This window comes from Alosa pseudoharengus, unplaced genomic scaffold (genome assembly GCF_046254945.1).
Source record: "Alosa pseudoharengus isolate Yale_2024_CS ecotype anadromous, Long Island Sound unplaced genomic scaffold, YU_APseudo_1.1 YU_APseudo_1.1_scf_51, whole genome shotgun sequence".
Taxonomy (NCBI): domain Eukaryota; kingdom Metazoa; phylum Chordata; class Actinopteri; order Clupeiformes; family Clupeidae; genus Alosa; species Alosa pseudoharengus.
Window position 1 is genome coordinate 57,601 of NW_027468839.1, and position 20,565 is coordinate 78,165.

Genomic DNA, 20,565 nt, shown 5'->3' on the forward strand with positions numbered 1-20,565 from the left:
CAATACATACTGAACCATTCAACGCAGCCCTAAATATGAGCAATACATACTGAACCATTCAACGCAGCCCTAAATATGAGCAATACATACTGAACCATTCAACGCAGCCATTGCTAAGAGGAGATGGGGGTCAGGGGTAAAATGCGATTAATCTGCATTATTTTTCTTGTAATGAATTAATTAATCAAAATAAACGCATTTGACAGCCCAAGCAGAAAGAAAAGCAGAAATGGCCTTGTCTCTTTCTCTCTCTGTCAGGCGTTTTCTAAACGTACTGTGAGGGCTCGAGGCAGGCCTCTAAACCTCCATATCTGGCTGTCCAGAAGGTTTCAGCCTCCTGTCTCTCTCCCAAGCCCGGCATCTCATTGATGTAGACCACAAAAATCAACATCTGATGGAGCCGCCTCTTCTGCTGCTGCTGCTGCTGCTGCCTGCCGCAGAGTGGACAAGCGAGTGAGCGCGGGAGAAGAAAAAAAAAAAAACGAGCGAGCGAGAGAGAGTGCGAGAGAGAGAGAGAGAGAGAGAGAGAGAGAGAGAGAGAGAGAGAGAGAGAAAAGAAATAAACGTAGGCGTAAGAAGCATATATTTTCGGTAACCCCCACAGGCAGTGTGACTCCTCCTGTTAACTTCAAAAAGGCTCAGAGGGGGCCGAGAGCATGGAGTTAAACTAGCATTCACGCTATGTTAGCACAGGCACTAGTGCTCCTGTTCTGCACTGATTATTACTCAGGCTGTAATTGTGATAATATTGTGTTAATGTATCTGTGTTAAAGGTGTTAATTGTTTTAACATGTTCAGAGTCAAGGCACACATCTGTTCTTAGGTCATAGCCACTCATTGTCATCTTGTTTTGTATCCTAATAATGCCATGTAGGACAATGTCAGCAATTATTTCAAATATTTTTGGTCAAAATAGCAACAGTCTGAAGCAGCATATCTTAAGAAATATACTACAAACGTTCACAAATGCTTCTCCTATCCATATCTATTTTTCAATTTCCATCTGTCTCTCCATTCAGGTCTCTCTCTTTCTATGCCTCCTTCTGCGTCTTTATGTATGGATGATGTATGTACCAGTATGCATTATAAATTAATACATCCATGCACTATTAATGCATTGCATTCCTCAACGCATTCCCCCTGATTCTCTTAGAAGAAGGTGGGGGGGGGGGGTGTGTCAGTAGCATTGGTTAGCAGTGCTGTGAGTTTCCTCTGAGATGCTCCATTTCACGGGACACGATCGATACCATTGAACACTCGCCTGCCAGTAATCAAGTAATCACCCTGGACCAAGCTGAAAACCCCTTTACTGGCATGAGCTAATTCAGTTTGTCGAGGGAGAGTTAAGCCGGTGGATGGGTGGGGGGGGGGGGCATACGTGTGCCTGGGGCAAAACAGCTCCATTAAGGATCAGATCAGCATATCTTAACAATACAATCACACATGTGCATGGATGGATGTTCAATCAGATACATAAATGTTTGATAAAGATGTTAGTGTTGTAAGTCACATCCTCGTAGCTAATTTAAAAGTTATTTGCTGTTTTCTGTAAGTAAGAGATGACAAAATGTCTTATCAAGCTATCCGAGACAGCCGAGAATGTTGCTATGTTTTGGCAAGACGCATGAATATTTGATGGACGATGAGGTCATCCCACACTGGGCAGAAGAGTACAGTGGACTGGAGGCCTGTATGACATCATGGACCGGTGGGAGGGTACGGTCACGTCATGTCTGCTTCAGCTGACTGCAGGGTGGGGCTGGTGAGGTATGTGTAAGTGTGTGTGTGTGTGTGTGTGTGTCTCGGTCTGGGGAGATGGGCATGTCTGGAGAAGCACAGGGAACACACAGCATGGAAAGGATACGCGATCATGAACCTCAGCACTCCCTCAGAGATGCCAGGCCAATGGGGAAAATAATAGTGCTGCATAGCTCAACATGCTGTAGGCTTACTGATCTCAAAAGAATGGTACCATATGTGCTGTGTGTGCATGTTTGTGTCTGTTTCTGTGTGTGTGTGTGTGTGTGTGTGTGTGTGTGTTCTAGGGACACAGCCTGTCAGCCGACCTAGAATACTGGAGATGCGTGAATAAGGGCCTAAAATAAACGTCTGTGTATGTGTCTTTCATAGTGTAAAGTGTAAAGCTATGCGAATCAGGTCCTCTCACTGTAACTGTGTGTGTGTTAGTTTGACACTACTCTTAGGGGTTATAGTACCCCCGAGGGCCCCACACTGTGAACCGTGTGTGTTTACCAAACCCCTCACAACACCAAAGCATCATTCTGTTTTCTGCACAATGAAACTCATTCAATTACCGGCTGAGCACTAAAAACGGAGTCAGCGTGTCTCTCTCTCCCGCCTCTGGCCATTACAGGTGAAAAGGCAACCCGCAGCTACTAATATTAATCAGAGGAGCGTCACACTGCGTAAAAAAATAAATATATTAAAAAACAGATTGACATGTCGAGGCCTCCATGAGCTCATCTGGTCCTTCAGCTGAATGAGTTTTAACAGTTACTGGAGGAAATTATACACCGTTCTGCCCAGGAATGTGATACCATTGAAGACCTAATTATCAAATGAGAATAGGCTGCCAGATTTATTTAAATAACCTGGTTATCATTTTCGAACACACACACACACATTTTGCTGACATTTTACATTTAGATTTAGTTAATTAAGTCTGTTTTGTTCAAAATGTCTTAAATTACATGGACGATGTTAATTTTCGTCAGATGTTCTCACCCTTGAGAATTGTCCCAATGACGGCTGTAACATCCACCAACGTAATAACTTTCCACCAACGTAATGAACCACCAACATAATAAAAATCTGCACAAAATCAGCACGTTCTAAAATGTAATAATCCTACCAACGTAATAATTTTCCACCGACGTAAAAACTGTTGCCTACTGCCAACGTTTTGTTATTATTTCACTTAAATAAATGCCATAATTGTAGTCTGTGGCAGCCTTTAGAACCGTGTAGTAAATAGTTTTTAAATGTAGTATATTTATAGGGACAGGTCCCTGACTCTTTATGCAAAGTTGCTTTGGCATCCATTGTGTTTGCCTTACACATAGTTTAACACCTTTAGTGGGGGCCAAGAAGATTACTGCATAGGCAATAATTGTTTTTCCACCTTTTGTTATTTTCATCACCTTTTTACTGGGGGCCACACAGTGGCACAGAGTGAATGCAACCCTTCTAACTTATGTTTCACTAGTTCATATTCCAGAATTTGCATAAAGACATAATAGCATCATAGAAGAGCATGTTTGGCGAAGTCTCTGTCATTTTTATTATTTTTTAACTATGGAAGACGGGAGGCGTGAGGGGAGGTGGTGGGTTGCGAGCGGAGTAACGCCGATGCTGCAACTTCGGCAGGTAGACTGCTAATAAGTAACCTGACTGATTGAAGAAGGAGGCGTGGCAAATTCCGTCAAGCTCTTCCCGAACTTCCGTTTGTAAACCGCATTTTGTTAATTAATCGAGTTTTGGGTATTAGGCTATACATATAATATCATTATATGATGTCATTTTCTGTCGTTATAATCACTACACTTACATACTTTACTTGAGTATAACCTTCTCCAAGACCCAGTGATATTAATTAAAAGATGATACTTGTGGATCTGGAGTGCCCAGTTACAGGAACATAAAAAAGAAGCAATTTTGACCTCATGCTAGATTGTTAGTAAATTAAATGCTGAGACGGTTGGAGAATACAGAATTAATGGACAAGGCAGAGCAGATCTTCTTGACTTTAAGGAAATAGGTAAATTACCCCTAGAACTTGAAAGGCTAGATGATGGACATTAAGTAGAGAGGGTGAAGGAAATGGGGGGTTGACTAGGGCCACCGGATTTCTTTTTGTGAGGGCCACCAAGTACCGCTAATAACTGTCGTACAATGTCTAAGTGCCAAGTTACAGGAACTAAAAAAAGAAGCAATTTTGACCTCATGCTGAGTTGTGATTGTTAGTAGATGAAATGCTGCTTTTCTGGGCTATTTAAGACTGTGTCCGGCCTACCTCCTTTTGGGCGAGTGCGGCGGGTGGGCAACAAATCAAAGTGTCCCGGAAATTGTTGACAAAAATTCATTGAAGGAAAAAAAAAAATCCAGAAGAAAAAAAAAACTCTGACTAAACATATAAACAATAATAAAGACCATTGCAGCAACTTCTTTTCAAGGCCTGCCATTCAAAGCACTTTTGCGGACTCCCACATTATCCAACCATCTCAGCATTTCATCTACTAACAATCACAACTTAGCATGAGGTCAAAATTGCTTTTTTTTTTTTTTAGTTCCTATAACTTGGCACTTGGACATTGTATAACGACAGTTAGCGGTAGGCTAGCCTACTTGGTGGCCCTCACAAAAAGAAATCCGGAGGCCACAGTCAACCCCCCATTACCTTCACCCTCTCTACTCTACTAATGTCAATCATCTAGCCTTTCAAGCTCTGGGGGTAGCACCATAGCAGGAGCTGTTGTCATGGGTGGCAGGCACAGGTGGTCAAGGGCAAATGAACGACAAAAGAATGACAAGAACAACAAAGAAAATCTGAATTTCTGGGCTGAGCATTGGATTGTGTTTTGTATTCATTCAAAACCAAACAGACTCCTTACAAAAGACAATAAATGTGACTTGAGGCTATTTGTAAACAGGTGTTCGTCCAGTGACGCACACACCAAAAATGTCCTCAGATATGCAGAGGACCAGTCCCATCCTTCTTCTAAAGGTCATTTGCTTCAGAGACAGGAAATGGAGATGTTAGACTCGGAGGGACATCAAATCTATCACAGCCCCTTCTAAATGCCGGCAAACATCTGGGTATCTCTTCTCAAGCACACACACACACACACACACACACACACACACACACACACACACACACACACACACACACGCATGCGCACAACACACACACACACAGATACGCACACACGCAGACACACACACACACATATAGATATGCACACACACACACACACAAACAAACACCCACAGCAGCACCCCAGGCAAGCCGAAAGCTCCAAACACAAATCGAATTAATGGCCCAAACATACCAAATTAGGCACAAATGGAAGTCATCCTCTTCGTCTTGTCTCTTTCTCCAGCCTTTTCTTATCTCTCTCCCTCGCTCATTCACCTAAGCACACCCTGCAGCACAAGCCTTAAGGTGATCATCCCAACAGTTCTACCGCCCCATTAAAGCAGCCAGGTGTGGTCATCAGTCCTTAATATTCCCAATATTCTTTTGTGTTTTTGAGAGAGAAATTAGGCATTTGTTTACATGCTGAGGGCATTTCACGCTGAAGATGACTTGGCATGGAAAATGATGCTGCCAAAGTGGTTGATATGGAAAAGGTGGTGGTGGTGGTGGTGGTGGTGGTGGGAATTTGAACTTGGTGAAAAGAAGACAGCGCAAATGAATCAGGATCTAATTTCAGGGACAGGGAGACAGAGAGAGAAGGAGACAGAGAGGACTTTAAATGGCAGTCTATTTCCATTTGGTTTCTAAACAACTTTTCTGCTTTTTTGCCAGTGCATTTGTACATTTATCACTGAAGAGACAACGCAGCGGCCAAGTCAACAGAGCGAGAGAGAGAAATAAAACACACACACACATAAACACACTCATACTCATCCACACATAAACACACTCATACTCATCCACACATAAACACACTCATACTCATCCACATAAACACACTCATACTCATCCACACATAAACACACTCATACTCATCCACATAAACACACTCATACACATCCATATAAACACACACTCATACTCATCCACATAAACACACACTCATACTCATCCACACATAAACACACTCATACTCATCCACACATAAACACACTCATACACATCCACACATAAACACACTCATACACATCCACACATACAGTAAACACACTCATACTCATCCACACATAAACACACTCATACTCATCCACACACAAACATACTCATACACACACAAACACACTCATACACATCCACACATAAACACACTCACACACATCCACACATAAACACACTCATACACACACAAACACACTCATACACACTCATACTCATCCACACACAAACACAGTCATACACACTCATACACATCCACACATAAACACACTCATACAAATCCACACATAAACACACTCATACACATCCACACATAAACACACTCATACTCAGAAAAAGCAAAGCCTCTTCAGCACTAAACACGTGTCACCAGGACTACTGTGTTTTGAGTCGCACACCTTGATTTTAGAAATCTGCAATCTGCGGATTGTGGACCCTCAAAACTGTGCAGAGCTGTACCAGTAGAGTTGTCGTGGACTGGACACTTTGAACCGTGTTGTTAAGCACCTCCTCGCCGCTGGCTTAATCCCCAATCCCCTGCCTGGGCGTCCTGCCCAGGGGACCCCACTCTGAGTACTGACCCAGCCCCCTCCAGCACCCCTGTCCTCCGGTCCTCAGAGAGAGAGAAAGAGAGAGGTGGAGGGTGGAGAGAGAGAGAGAGAGAGAGAGAGAGAGAGAGAGAGAGAGAGAGAGAGATGGAGGGTGGAGAGAGAGAGAGAGGTGGAGGGTGGAGACAGAGAGAGAGAGAGAGAGAGGTGGAGGGTGGAGAGCGAGAAAGAGAGAGATGGAGGGTGGAGAGAAAGAGAGAGAGATGGAGGGTGGAGACAGACAGAGAGAGAGAGGTGGAGGGTGGAGAGAGAGAGAAAGAGAGAGAGATGGAGGGTGGAGACAAAGAGAGAGAGAGAGAGAGGGAGATGGAAGGTGGAGAGAGAGCGAGAGAGAGACACAGAGACACACGCTCTGTCACTCTCCGTCCCCAACTGCGGTCATCTGCCGAGGTGCTTCAGGGAACCCTGGAGCGACGTGCCCACCTGAGTCAGTGGCAAAGTGATGAGTCACACACACACAGTGCATTTCATCAGCAGCAACATTGGTGCTTGTGGCCTCACTTTCCACAGACCATTACACACACACACACACACACACACACACACACACACACACACACACACACACACACACACACACACACACACACACACACACACACACACACACACACACACACACACACACACACACACACACACACACACACACACACACACACACACACACACACACACACACACACACACACACACACACACACACACACACACACAGCTGAAAGGGCCATTAGCCAACAACCTGATTACCCTAATGTGCTATTGTAATGTGTGTGTGTGCATTAACATATGCCTGTAAGTGTCCTCATACACACACACAGCCACCACCAGTTTAGCTGTGTTCACAAGCACCAGTGTAGCTGTGTTCACAAGCACAGTTCTACCCCCCCCCACACACACACACACACACACACACACACACAGTTGTGTTTGGAAACATTAAGTGTGATGCAAGCTAAGTAAATATATATACACAAATACAAACACCAATGTGGCAGTAGGCAACATGTAGGCCATATGCTGTTGGTAACACTAGTGCTCAAAAAGCCTCTGGATGGCTGTGTGTTTTATTGTGGATGCCTCTGGATTGCTGTGGATGGCTGTGTGTTTTTATTGACTGCAGTGAGGTGCACCTAACTCCACTTCAGCAGCTTGTGATCTGCCCCCATCATTGATTGCATAGCATCAGGTGTGCGTCAGTGTGGTGGGAACAAAAGGCCAGTTGGCCCCATAGCAGATAGGACTAGACGCGGCCCATAGCAGATAGGACTAGACGTGGCTACATTTGTTGCGTTTGGGCTCACTTACATTACTGGTCTGCTTGCGTAGCTGTGTTCACACACACACACACACACACACACACACACACCTCTCTCTGCCTTGTAAAAGAGCAGGAAAGATAACTACACCACAGACCAGTTTTTACAAGCAGGTAAGGGTTTTCAAGGACTCGTCTATGACCCCACACACACACACGTCAACAGCACTCTAAACCCATGTAACTTTTGAAGCTACTGGGACTGAATACTTGTCCTTCAATTCAACAGAGAAGATGGGCTACCTCCAGAATAATAGAGACTGCAAGGCAAAACCCAGAACCAGAATGGCTGTTCATAACCACCTCTTACAAAAGCACACATGCTGCCCATGCCCCCCCCCCTACACACACACACACACACACACACACCGAAAGAAACACTCAAAAACACAGAGTAAACACTCATTAAGAATCTCACACACATACAGATGACAACACACACCCGATGGTGACAGCGGGAGATGGATATAGCTGCCATGTCAGGAGGCAGGGCTTGTTACCATGACGAGTCGTCAGCACTTGACCCTATTCTGACACTTCGCGTTAGCGTCCTCCTGACAGATGACATCGCGACGGCTAGCACCCTGCACGACAGCCCATCATTAAGGACATCAGGGCTCTGTGTGTGTGTGTGTGTGTGTGTGTGTGTGTGTGTGTGTGTGTGTGTGTGTGTGTCAGGGCATGTGTTCACGTGACACTATTGGACCTAGGTCCTGTACTTGGTGTTTCTTAGGACATTTAATTGTATGTAAAGTAGCATTTGTGGCTAATACGTAAACACTATATGGGCAAAAGTATCACTGAATTCGTGGGGAGGTTGTGCTAGTCCCCTAAACTCCAGTGAAGAGACATCTGCTTCATCATACCAAGCCTTTGCTTCAGAGTTTGAAGTTCAAAGCTTGTGGGAGCAGCCTGGGGAGGTCTCCTTGCTGTTCCAGTACTCCTTGGTGGACTCAGTGCACAAAGTAACGTCCAGCAGGACATGGTTGGCTGAGTTTGATGTGAAAGAACTTGGCTGGACCTATGACCTCAAGCCCATCGAACACCTTTGAGATGAACCAGTAGGAGACTGCGAGCCAGGGCTTCTCATCCGCCATGAGTGAGTGAGTGAGTGAGTGAGTGAGAGAGTGTGTGTGTGTGTGTGTGTGGGGGGCTGGATTATTTATGGACTAAATGTAGTGCTGAACTTTAGCATGGCGAGTGCTCGCTAGTACGCTTTACTCGATCTCTAAGAGCACATAGAGTGGTGGCACTGCTGCATAAATAGTGGGTTAATGGAAATGTGTGTGTTGTTGAAATCACTTGACTCCCCATGTCGTGCTCACTCTCTCGATTTCCTCTACACCTCCCCCTCTCTCTCTCTTTCCCTTTCTCTCTCTCTCTCGATTCCCTCTCCATCTCTCTCTTCTCTCTTTCCCTTTCTCTCTCTTGTATAAAATAAAAGTCCTCAGGGTCACAGTTTTCTGTTCAAATTAGCATCTAAAACCCCCTGAGCTCCACACATATACAGTACCCTTGGACCAACGAACGCACGGACTCTGACAAGGGAAAGTTAAGCCAGTGGATGGGCCGGGGGGCGGGCGGGGGAGGCATACGTGTGCCTGGGGCAAAACAGCTCCATTAAGGATCAGATCAGCATATCTTAACAATACAATCACACATGTGCATGGATGGATGTTCAGTCAGCTACATAAATGTTTGATAAAGATGTTAGTGTCGTAAGTCACATCCTCAGCTAATTTAAAAGTTATTTGGTAAAGATGTTTCTGTCATAAGTCATGTCCTCGTAGCTAATTTAAAAGTTATTTGCCGTTTTCTGTAAGTAAGAGATGACAAAATGCCTTATCAAGCTATCCGAGACAGCCGAGAATGTTGCTATGTTTTGGCAAGATGCATGAATATTTGATGGACGATGAGGTCATCCCACACTGAGCAGGAGAAGAGTACAGTGGACTGGAGGCCTGTATGACATCATGGACCGGTAGGAGGGTACGGTCACGTCATGTCTGCTTCAGCTGACTGCAGGGTGGGGCTGGTGAGGTATGAATAAGTGTGTGTGTGTGCGCGTGTGTGTGTGTGTGTGTGTGTGTGTGTGTGTGTGTGTGTGTGTGTGTGTGTGTACATGTGCATGTGCATGTGCATGTGCCAGTGTGTGTGTGTGTGCATGATGTAAGCCAGTTTGCGACTTTGCAGACACGTCTGTCATGGATGGACCCACCTACAGGACAGGCTGTCCAAGCCCAGGACCTCCATCAAGTCCCTTCCCATTGTCCACCTGATGGTGCAAAAAAAAAAAAAACATTTCACTTCCCCTCACTGCCTCCCTAGCTAGAACCCAACTCTGACCCGGGCCTCTCTCTCTCTGATCCGCTGCTGATACGCCGCTTCCGTTCCACTGCCGGCCTGCTTTGTGGCTCTCCGTCCTCCCGTTATCAGCAGAGCGGCCGCCTGACCGCCTCTGACTGAGATGGCGAGTCTTTTGGTCTCCCTTATCGCCAAGGTCACACACAAGGATTATGCTGCTTTTTTAACTCCCGGGGAATTTCAGAAGCAGGATTTCAACCACAAACTTTCAACCTACAGTTGGCTGTGTGTCTTACAGCTACGTACCAGATCTGTTTCCACCATCATCCTTAAAGTGGAAAGCATGAATGCACCCAGGAAATACATTTCTCTACAGGATCTAGCCAGCATCAGGACCAGATGGAGCAAAAAAGAACCCTAGATCTAGCAGCTGTATAGTCGCAATGCATTCTCCCAAATGTGAGAAAAAGAGATTTAGCCGATTGCGCAAAAGCACCACAATTCAGCTGTTCTTACACCCAGACTCCCAATAAATGGCAGAATCTTTGCAGGGCGCTCATCTAAATTCATGAGTTAATCGGAAGCTGATCACAAGCAAGCTGATGCGACAGAAAAGGTCCGAGGAGGTCTGCCGTTGGAGGCTGATTTGCCATTCATGAGGTGTGTGTGTGTGTATGTGTGTGTGTGTGTGTGTGTGTGTGTGTGTGTGTGTGTGTGTGTGTGTGTGTGTGTAACTGTGTGTGCAAATGTGCATGTGTGTGTGCGCTGCTAAGGTCAACATTTGATAAACAAGCAATTTGTTTGAAAGGTTCTGACTTATTCATTTGTCTTGAGTCTATATGTGTGTGTGTGTAGCATGTTTATATATCTGATGAATCTGTGATTATATATCTGCATATCAATGGGGTGTGTCTCTTTCCATACACATGTATGTGTATGTATGCTAGACTAACCACATCAGATACACATTAAAGAGAAAATGTGATTGTGTGTGTGTGTGTGTGTGTGTGTGTGTGTGTGTGTGTGCGCACAAGTGAGACTGGGAAATTAAGCATGTGAGACTCTCCTCTCTGAAACTGAAAATGATTGAGTTCTTCAACATGTCATTTCCCTGTCAGTGGGCCTAATGCCCCCTCATGCACTCCTTTATGTAGGCCAGAGGGAGAGGGAGAGAGAGAGAAAGAGGGAGAGAGAGAAAGGGAGAGGGAGAGAAAGAGATCACTCTCCATTCACTCAGTATGGCTTCCATATGATGGCAGAATAGATAATGGCCGTCGTCACACCAGAGCTCCAGACGTAATTAAGTGAGAACACTCACTCTCTGTGTATGTGTGTGTGTGTGTATTGGGCTTGTGTCTTACATGGCAGCAAAGACAGAGTGGTGTGAGAGAACAAGAGAAGGGAAGCTGAAGGCTGGAGCAGATTGCAAACCTTCCACACACACACACACACACACACACACACACAATGATAGGGGTGGGTGAGTATTAAACACACAGTGAGTGAGTAAGTAGTGTGTGTGTGGGGGGGGGGTGAAATGCAGCAGACTCCTCAAGGATTTTCCCCCATTTTATTCACCTTGTACACAAGTGTGCACAAGCAAAGGATTGTGGGAAGGAGACGCCAGAGTGAAGGAGGGAGGGCGGGGGGGGGGGGGGGTGAAGGACAGGTGCCGTTCTCTCTCATTCCCACCACTGTACCTTTGTGAATATGTGAGGGAAGCGGTGTGTGTGTGTGTGAGAGAGTGAGTGAAGGAAAGAACAAAAGAAAGAAAGAAAGAAAGAAAAGAAAAGAGAGAGGAGTGTGTATGTGAATGGCTGAGTGGATGGCTGGTTCTGTGTGTGGTTGCGTGTGCGTGTGCATGAGTGAGCGAGAGAGTAAGGGAGAGCGAGAGAAAGAGAAAGAGATTGAGAGGCACAGAGAGAAAGAGTCAGTGATTTACCAAAAGAAAGACTGTGTGAGTGTGTGTGAGCGAGAGAGAGAAAGAGAGAGAGAGTGCAAAAAAGAGAATATGTGTGTGAGAGAGAGACTGTCTGAGGTAAGGTGTGTGCGCATGCTTATTCTTTTCCTTCACGGTTGCTTTGTAGTAATTGCTTTGGAGGACTTTCTCTCTTACACACACACACACACACACACACACACACACACACACACACACACACACACACACACACACACACACACACACACACAGCCTTCAAAAGGCACAGAGCCCTAGTCCATGGCTTGGAAATGTCAGGATGTTTAGGAGGTGGGATGCAGCTCATTGCACTGTGTAAGTGAGGGTAAAACAGAATATGTATGTATAGTGTGTGTATTTTTGTGCATATGCACACATGCAAATATACAGAGTATACGTGACAGAGCCTTAGGATATAGCCTACATGGCGTTTAGGTGTCACATGGAATTTCTTAAACTAATTTTAAAAGTTTTCTGATAAATGAGCAGCCACTTTACATTAACCCAACAGTCTCGCAAAGCATACAGCCTGATGCAGCCAGCACACTGATCCAGGAACAGAATTCATGCAATATAGATAAGGGTTGTGAAGAGAATCACCCAGGGCAAAGATCTGGCTGGCCAATATTGCAGCATGCAGGTCTGTGGTCTGTGGTGCTGGAATGAGACTGGCTCCCAAGAGGGACAAACTGAGTCCCGTCCTATTCTGAGAAATCAATAATGTGCCAGCAGTGAAGAGATTCTACTCGAGGTCCTGACACTAAACAGGGATAAAGAGAATACAACTCACAACCCATCACCCTACACAAAGTTGTGAATGCAAGGCCACAGGGGTGAAATAGAAGTGATGAATCACCAGGAGAAAAGCCAGAGGGACGTGGCGACACCCAGAACATCTAATGGGCTGAGGCGATATGCCTGGGACTTTCATCACTCAGCAAAATGAGTGCGGCAGCAGTCCAACACACAGATACACGCGCAGACACAGACACACAAGATATTCACCAACACCCATAAATACACACACACACCAAGTTCCCCTTCATGGAGCAGAAAGCTGCAAGCTGCTTTGTCTGTGCCCTAGTGAATGAAGCTTTTCACTCTGCCACAGGCACTGGCAGATTAGTCAAGGTGAAAACAATCACAACGGCACCTTCAGTGCACATGGAGACACACACACACACACACACACACACACACACACACACACACACACACACACACACACACACACACACACACACACACACACACACACACACACACACACACACACACACACACACACACACACACACACACACACACACACACACCTCTCTGCTCCCCTACTGCCATTCTACAGGGGCAGCCGTGGCCTACTGGTTAGCACTTCGGACTTGTAACCAGAGGGTTGCCGGTTCGAACCCCAACCAGTAGGAACGGCTGAAGTGCCCTTGAGCAAGACACCTAACCCCTTACTGCTCCCCGAGCGCCGCTGTTGATGCAGGCAGCTCACTGCACCGGGATTAGTGTGTGCTTCACCTGGGTGCTGAGAGTGTTTCACTAATTCACGGATTGGGATAAATGCAGAGAACAAATTTCCCCTAACGGGATTATACTTATACGTATACTATACATAGAAGACCTCAGTAGTATCCAGGGCTGGTTTGTGCTGTGATTGTAGCATCGCCTCCTTCTGTTTCACGGCTCACTGGCAGCCACAACTGAGACCAAGGGAGCAGACCAACACAAACACACTCACACAGACTTTGTTCATTTTCCAGTAGAGTTGGAGCCAACTCCCATTGCAAAAGGTACAAAAGCACACACACAGACTATTGTTCACTTTCCAGCAAAACCAAATGCCTACTTCCAAGGAAACTAGTACAGAAGTACAATAGCACACACCACATTCAACAACAACGAATGACACATAAAAACTGCCCAGCGAGCAATAATTCAGCACAGCACCCCCAAAGCTGCCTGAATCCACTCCTGTGAGGACCAGAACAATGACTCAGCATTAGCCACTGTCCCAGCCCCATAACCAACACCTCCCATCAGAGGCACTGCCCAGCACATCCTTTTAAAGCTATTGTATTGGGCTGTAACACCTATCAAAGCAAGTGCCTCAGCCCAACACTTCCTTCTACAGATCCTTATTGCTTCCTAATTACAGTGCATGAAAATGCTGTTATCCAAAGTCTTCTTCATCTTCTTCTTCCCACCAAATTTCTGCGTCTAATTCAGCTTCAACTGTTTAACGTAGAAACTTTGTTCAAACTTTGCACCGTAGGTCTTGAAAAGGACACTTGAGGAATGTATTTTTCGTTTTTTGTAAACTTTATACTTTTTGAGATATTAACATAAACTAGAAATGCAATTCCAAGGAATTACCAGTGCATTAAAATGCTAAAGTTGTGATTTCAAATATCATGTTAAAAAAGATAATACAGAGATGGTTACTATGGTGATGCTAGGATAGACATGGTGGTTGCATAGCTTAATAAAAGTTGATAGTTTAAAAGTAGACTGTTTAAAAGCTGAATGTAGATAGTTTAAAAGTTGTTGATAGACAGTAGATAGTTTAAAAGTTGTTGATAGACAGCTAGTTTAATAGATAGTTTAATGATAGTTTAAAAGTAGACCGTTTAAAAGTTGAAGGTAAATAGTTTAAAAGTTAGACTGGAAGTCTAATGAATGTTGAAATAGACTGGAAGTTTAATGAATGTTGATATTCAAATAGTTTAATGGCTGTGTATAGGTAGATATTTGACGAAAACTGAAAGTTGAAATGGCTCTAATGTTTGCTAGCAGTTATGCTAAGATTTTTAACTATGCTAATCATGCTACTTAGCTAATGTTTTATAGCAGTGCTAGCAATGCTAACATGTTACCATGCTACTTAGTTAACTTAGCTAACGTTTTCTAGCAGTTTTGATAAACATGCTAACTATGCTAGCAATGTTAACTATGTTAACCATGTTACTTAGCTAACTTAACTAACGTTTTCTAGTAGTTTTGCTAAACATGCTAACTATGCTAGCAATGCTAACATGATAACTATGCCAATTATGTGACTTAGCTAACCTAGCTAATCATTTTAGTAGTTATGCTAACTAGCATGCTAATAATGTTAGCATGCTAACTATGTTAACCATGTTACTTAGCTAACTTAGCTAATCATTTTTAGTAGTTTTGCTAAAAATGCTAGCTAGCATGCTAACTATGCTAACCATGTTACTTAGCTAACTTAGCTAATCATTTTTAGCAGTCTTGCTAAAAATGTTAACAATGTTAGCAATGCTAACATGCTAACCATGCTAACTAGCTACAGTGGGTAGGAGTCATAGTTGATGACAAGTAACAGTTACAATGGCTGAACAGTTAAAAAGTTCAGTAGTTTAAAGGGTTAAATTGTTTAATAGTGAAATATTGTAGTGAGGACTTTTATTTTGAAACAGTTTTTGGCAGAGGAAGCAGTTGAACAGGATGTGTAGTCTTAATAGGGCCAGTTTGTATGCTTAAAGCCTGAGACTGGCAGTTGATCTAGTGTTAATTTCGTCAGACGAGACGAGAGGAAATATGTTCGTCAACAACCTTTTTTTTCATGACTAAGACGAGACGATGACGAGACGGCAGTAATGTCCTGAAACACTGACTAAGACTATCTTAAGAGGCATTATTGTTGACGAAAAAAGACGAGACTAAAATGTTTTGCATGTGATAGCAATAATTTAAGGTTAAAATTTATAATAATTTAACTTCAAGACTACTTTTAGTTAGCCATGTAACCCTTCTTGTTTTTAAACAAAGAACACCATCCCCTCCCCCAATCAAATGCTAATGTGCTGGTTCAAGGCCTATCAGTTACACAGGACAAAGGATTCTACCTTGATATAATGTATCCATGTATCATGAAATGTAAATGTATTCATGTCTGGTATCATTTTGATAGTCTCATTACAAGGATTGTAATGGTGTGATTGTGAGAATGTTTGGAACATTCTATAAGATGTTCTGATATATAAGATATCTCTCCTCATGCTATTCATATAGGTGTGAAGTGGGTGTGAGTAGGTGTGTCTGATGCCAATTGGAGTACCAATCAAGTGGGCTTGTTCTTGGCGCCATTTTTGTTCTTTGTTTAAAACATTTAAAAGTAACTAAACTGCAATGTTTGTCAGATCAGATTTTCTAGACTTGGACTAAGGATGTAGCGGAAGAGAGGAGTTGGCTACAGGCCAACCTAGGCCTTTCAGGCCTGGGCTAGGCCTACATATAGACCTTTTTTGTACCCTCTCTGCTTGTAATAGAATAAACTTGATTCCTGAGTTTTTCCTGAAGTTCGCCAGTCTAAGATTAATATTAAGTAATTAGTCACCTACAATTACTTTCACATGCAATAAAAACTAAGATAAAATCTCTCTTCATTTTCGTCTACAAAATGAGAAGACAGAATATCTAGCTGTTACGTTTTCAAAATATTCAGAATGAGTTCATACGCAACAGCTTTCCTGTAGGCTAGTCTACGTGCTGTTGCTGCAACCCTGTGGCTGCAACACGAAACTACATGGAACAAGAACACTGGAGATTTCTGCCAGAGTTAGCAAGCTAACTACCTAAGCTTTATGCCACAATGCTACATACCCAGAAGTTGAAGCTTCTCTCATACAAATTAACATCCCCCAGAATGTCCATACGAAAATGTTCATCATGTAATGTCAACTATTTAACTAGTTAGACTGATGATGCAAAGTTTGCTAGCAAGTAAGCTAATATGGAAAGTTCGCTAGCAAGTTAGCTATGGCTAAGATGGAGAGTCTGTTTGGGGAATGTGTTGTGTTTGGGCGCATATATCGCCATCTAGCGAGACGGAGTAAAACATTAATACGTTGGCCTATGACAGTGTTTCTCAAACTTTTTCAGTTTCAGGACCACTTAACTAACCCTAGCTAAAAAAAAAAAAAGATTAGACCTACTTCAACAGTAGCCTATAATTAGTCTACACAATAGGCCTACCACCTTGCTTATTGTCTTTGCACTTTGCTTATTGTGTGGATTCATACTGTATGATTTAAACTGGCATATCTTACATAGACAGTGTTGCAGAACTGTTTTTAGTTCAATATTGCAAACAACTCATCTATATTATATTTTACCATGTCTGCTCGCGGACTACTTGGGATAGCTTGCGGACCACCAGTGATCCCCGGACCACACTTTGAGAAACACTGGTCTACGAATATGACAGTGGTCCAGTCAAATCTTTTACTTTCTATGGTCAAATCCCAGCCGAGCTATAACTGTAGCTCGACTTACCTGTGCATGTACACATACTGACTGACAAAAAATCAGAATGAGTAATTATAACAGACGAGTAGCCCTGTGGACACACAATATTGTTGGAAAATTGAGATGTGGGAAACACTATGACTCAAATGGTAATCAGAAATAATTTGTTATAAAAAAAAGACTAAAATGTGTTGACTAAAACTGACTAAGACTAAGATACCTTTAGTTTTCTTTTGACTAAAACTAGACTAAAATGACGAGACTTTTAGTCGACTAAAACTTGACTAACAAAAATGATATTTCAATGACTAAATATGACAAAGACTAAAAAGGACATTTCGTCACAAGACTAAGACTAAGACTAAATTAAAAATAGGTGACAAAATTAACACTAAGTTGATCCAGGTGGCCTGAACACCTGCCATAGGATTCTAATTGCTTGACGGCCGTATTATGATGTCATAATCGGCAATGTTAAGTCTATGGGGATTTTTAAAACGTTTTTCTTAAATAGTTTAAAAAGTATAAAAGTTTCAAAGTTGAAAAGACATACCAACCTGATCTGTTTGAAGACCTACGTTACAAAGTTTGAATGAAGTTTCTAAGTTAAACTGTTCAAGAGAAATTGCGTACGGAAAAAGTGGTAAGCGGAATAAGAAGAAGAAGAAGAAGAAGAAGAAGTTGCCTAGGAAGAACAGTACAGTGCATTTTCATGCACTGTAATCAAGCTTACTTTCCCCAAAGACACTATGACATCACAATGGGCAACTGATTTGCACCTGTATCAACTGCAAGCAGCTCAACTAGGCCCCCTAAAAGCGCCAATTAAACTGATTGCACCTGTTATCAATTGCTTTCTGCTCAACTAGGCCAACTCTCTGTCTCCCCATTCTACAAGGATATAAGGCACATTCCATCCAACTGTATCCATCAGTCTTCTTCAAACCATTCACTCATCCACCCATTAAACTATCTATCAACATCCATTAAACAATCTGCCCATCAACATCCATTAAACTTTCTGTCTATCAAAATCCATTAAACTTTTAAATGATCTACTCTGTCTCAGGCTTTAAGTAGGGCTGCACGATATTAGGATAACATTCTTGAGTACTGCGATAACGATATAACTTCCGATATTTAAATATTTAATGTTTTTCTCCATTCTACTTGCTGCAAGCATAGACTGTAGGGTTGGGGGGGGGGGGGTAAATGTATAATTACAGAAATAAATGTAGAATTTTCTACATAAACAATATAAAATATTATGTAGCCTAGGTTATATATGGCCTGATGAAAGTGGACAGCTAAGAGATCTACTGACTAGGCTATTGAAGTTGTGTGGAAGATCTGCTCCAAGAAAATCCTCGTAAATGACGGATAGACACTTGTGCACCAATCAGCGGAGTATTCCACATTGCCAGCCTTCGCTGGGCCTAGCAAAAAAAGCTACGCTATATTGTGGCGGTCACTCTATCTAAAATATTAAGTAGCCCAGTCTGTAACCTCATACGCTGCGCATCCCACGTTATTAGGCTACCGGCATACGAGTGCAGCGGAAAGTGAAAGTAAGGGGCTGCGATCGCACAGTCCAACGAAGTAGGCCTAGGCTAAACAACTTTTACAAATAACGAATCCTGAGAGAAATTACCTCTCTGCTGCTGTCTGGGGCTTTTGCTAAATGCAAATCATGAAATACAAGCCTTACAGTGAAAGACTTCTGATTCTATAACGGTAACAAAAGAAATTGTTTATTTTAACACGGTGGAGAAGGACGCATTTGCGCTGTGTTTGTAACACGTCATCCTTAATAAAACCAAAATATTTCCATATAACAGACGTGCTTTTCCTTTTAGTCACCAATTCCTCTTCACCCAAGTGTAGCTTACCTCGCTTGACTCACTATCTTCAGCCATCACGACATTAGCTCCCGCCTCAACACCTAAAACACCAAACACCTAAACTGGTAGAAGACGGGCTTCTAGGGCAGCATGACGGCATCGGTTTGGTAAAATATGTTGACATTCAGAATGTGAATACACCATAGACTGTATGGAATGCGCACGGCACAGAAAATGTATCGAAATTTATCGAAAATTAAGTAATCTTTGAGTTATGTCCATCGCAAGCGTTGATATCGCGATAACGATAGATTTTAGATATATCGTGCAGCCCTAGCTTTAAGTGTACAATCTGGCTCTTTTAAGACTACATATCCTGTTCAACTGTTTCCACAGCCCACAACTGCTTCAAAATAAGTCCTCACTACAATAATTCCCTATTAAATACGTTAACCATTTAAACTATTCAACTATTTAACTGTTCAACCATTCCAACTGTCAGTTGACATCAACTAAGACTCCTATCAACTGTATCCTTTTCTCTCAACTGTTGTTAGCATAGTTAACATTGTTAACATAACTGCTAAAAACATTAGCTAAGTTAACTAAGTAACATGGTTAGCATAGTTAGCATAACTGCTAAAGACATTAGCTAAGTTAACTAAGTAACATGGTTAGCATAGTTAACATTGTTAGTATAACTGCTAAAAACATCCCAGATAGCAAAAGGCTGGCGGACCACTGTCGGTCCATTGGGGGCATAGCTGGTGGTCCGCTGGCATTTTGCTCAACGGTTCTCTGGCGGTAAACTGGCGGGTTGCAGACAAATTGCCCAATATTTTGCCACTATTGGTCTAAAATCTTTTACATTTGTTCAGTTATACTCCATATATCATTTTATTAACTTTTCTTAATATTCAGGACAAGTAAATTTAAAGAGATGGTGGTCCAACGGCGGACCATAATTGGCACGCCACCGGCGGCATACCACCAGCGGTCCGCTATCTGCCAATCTGCCAACCAACATGTATTAAACTATCAGTGTATCAACAACTTTTAAACTATCTACATTCAACTTTTAAACTGTCTACTTTTAATCTATCAACTTTTATTAAGCTATGCACCATGTCTATCCTAGCATCACCTTAGTAACCATCTCTGCATTATCTTTTTTTAATATACATGATTTTTTACGTCACAACTTTTACATTTTCATGCACTGGTAATTTCCTGGAATTACATTTTCTAGTTGAACCTCCTATTAATGCCACAGTGGCAAGGCCCCAGAAGTGACCAAAGGACTGCGGTCACCTTTTACGCACCCTGATTTGCTTCTGATTGATGATGGCTTTAGTTATATATGGTTACATTTGGACATAGTT

General features: G+C 42.9%; 1 pseudogene; it reads right to left on the reverse strand.

Moving 5' to 3' along the window:
* Window positions 1-275: 275 nt before the first annotated feature.
* Window positions 276-20,565, reverse strand: part of LOC143105428 (alpha-(1,3)-fucosyltransferase 7-like) — a 51,130-nt pseudogene continuing 30,840 nt past the window's right edge.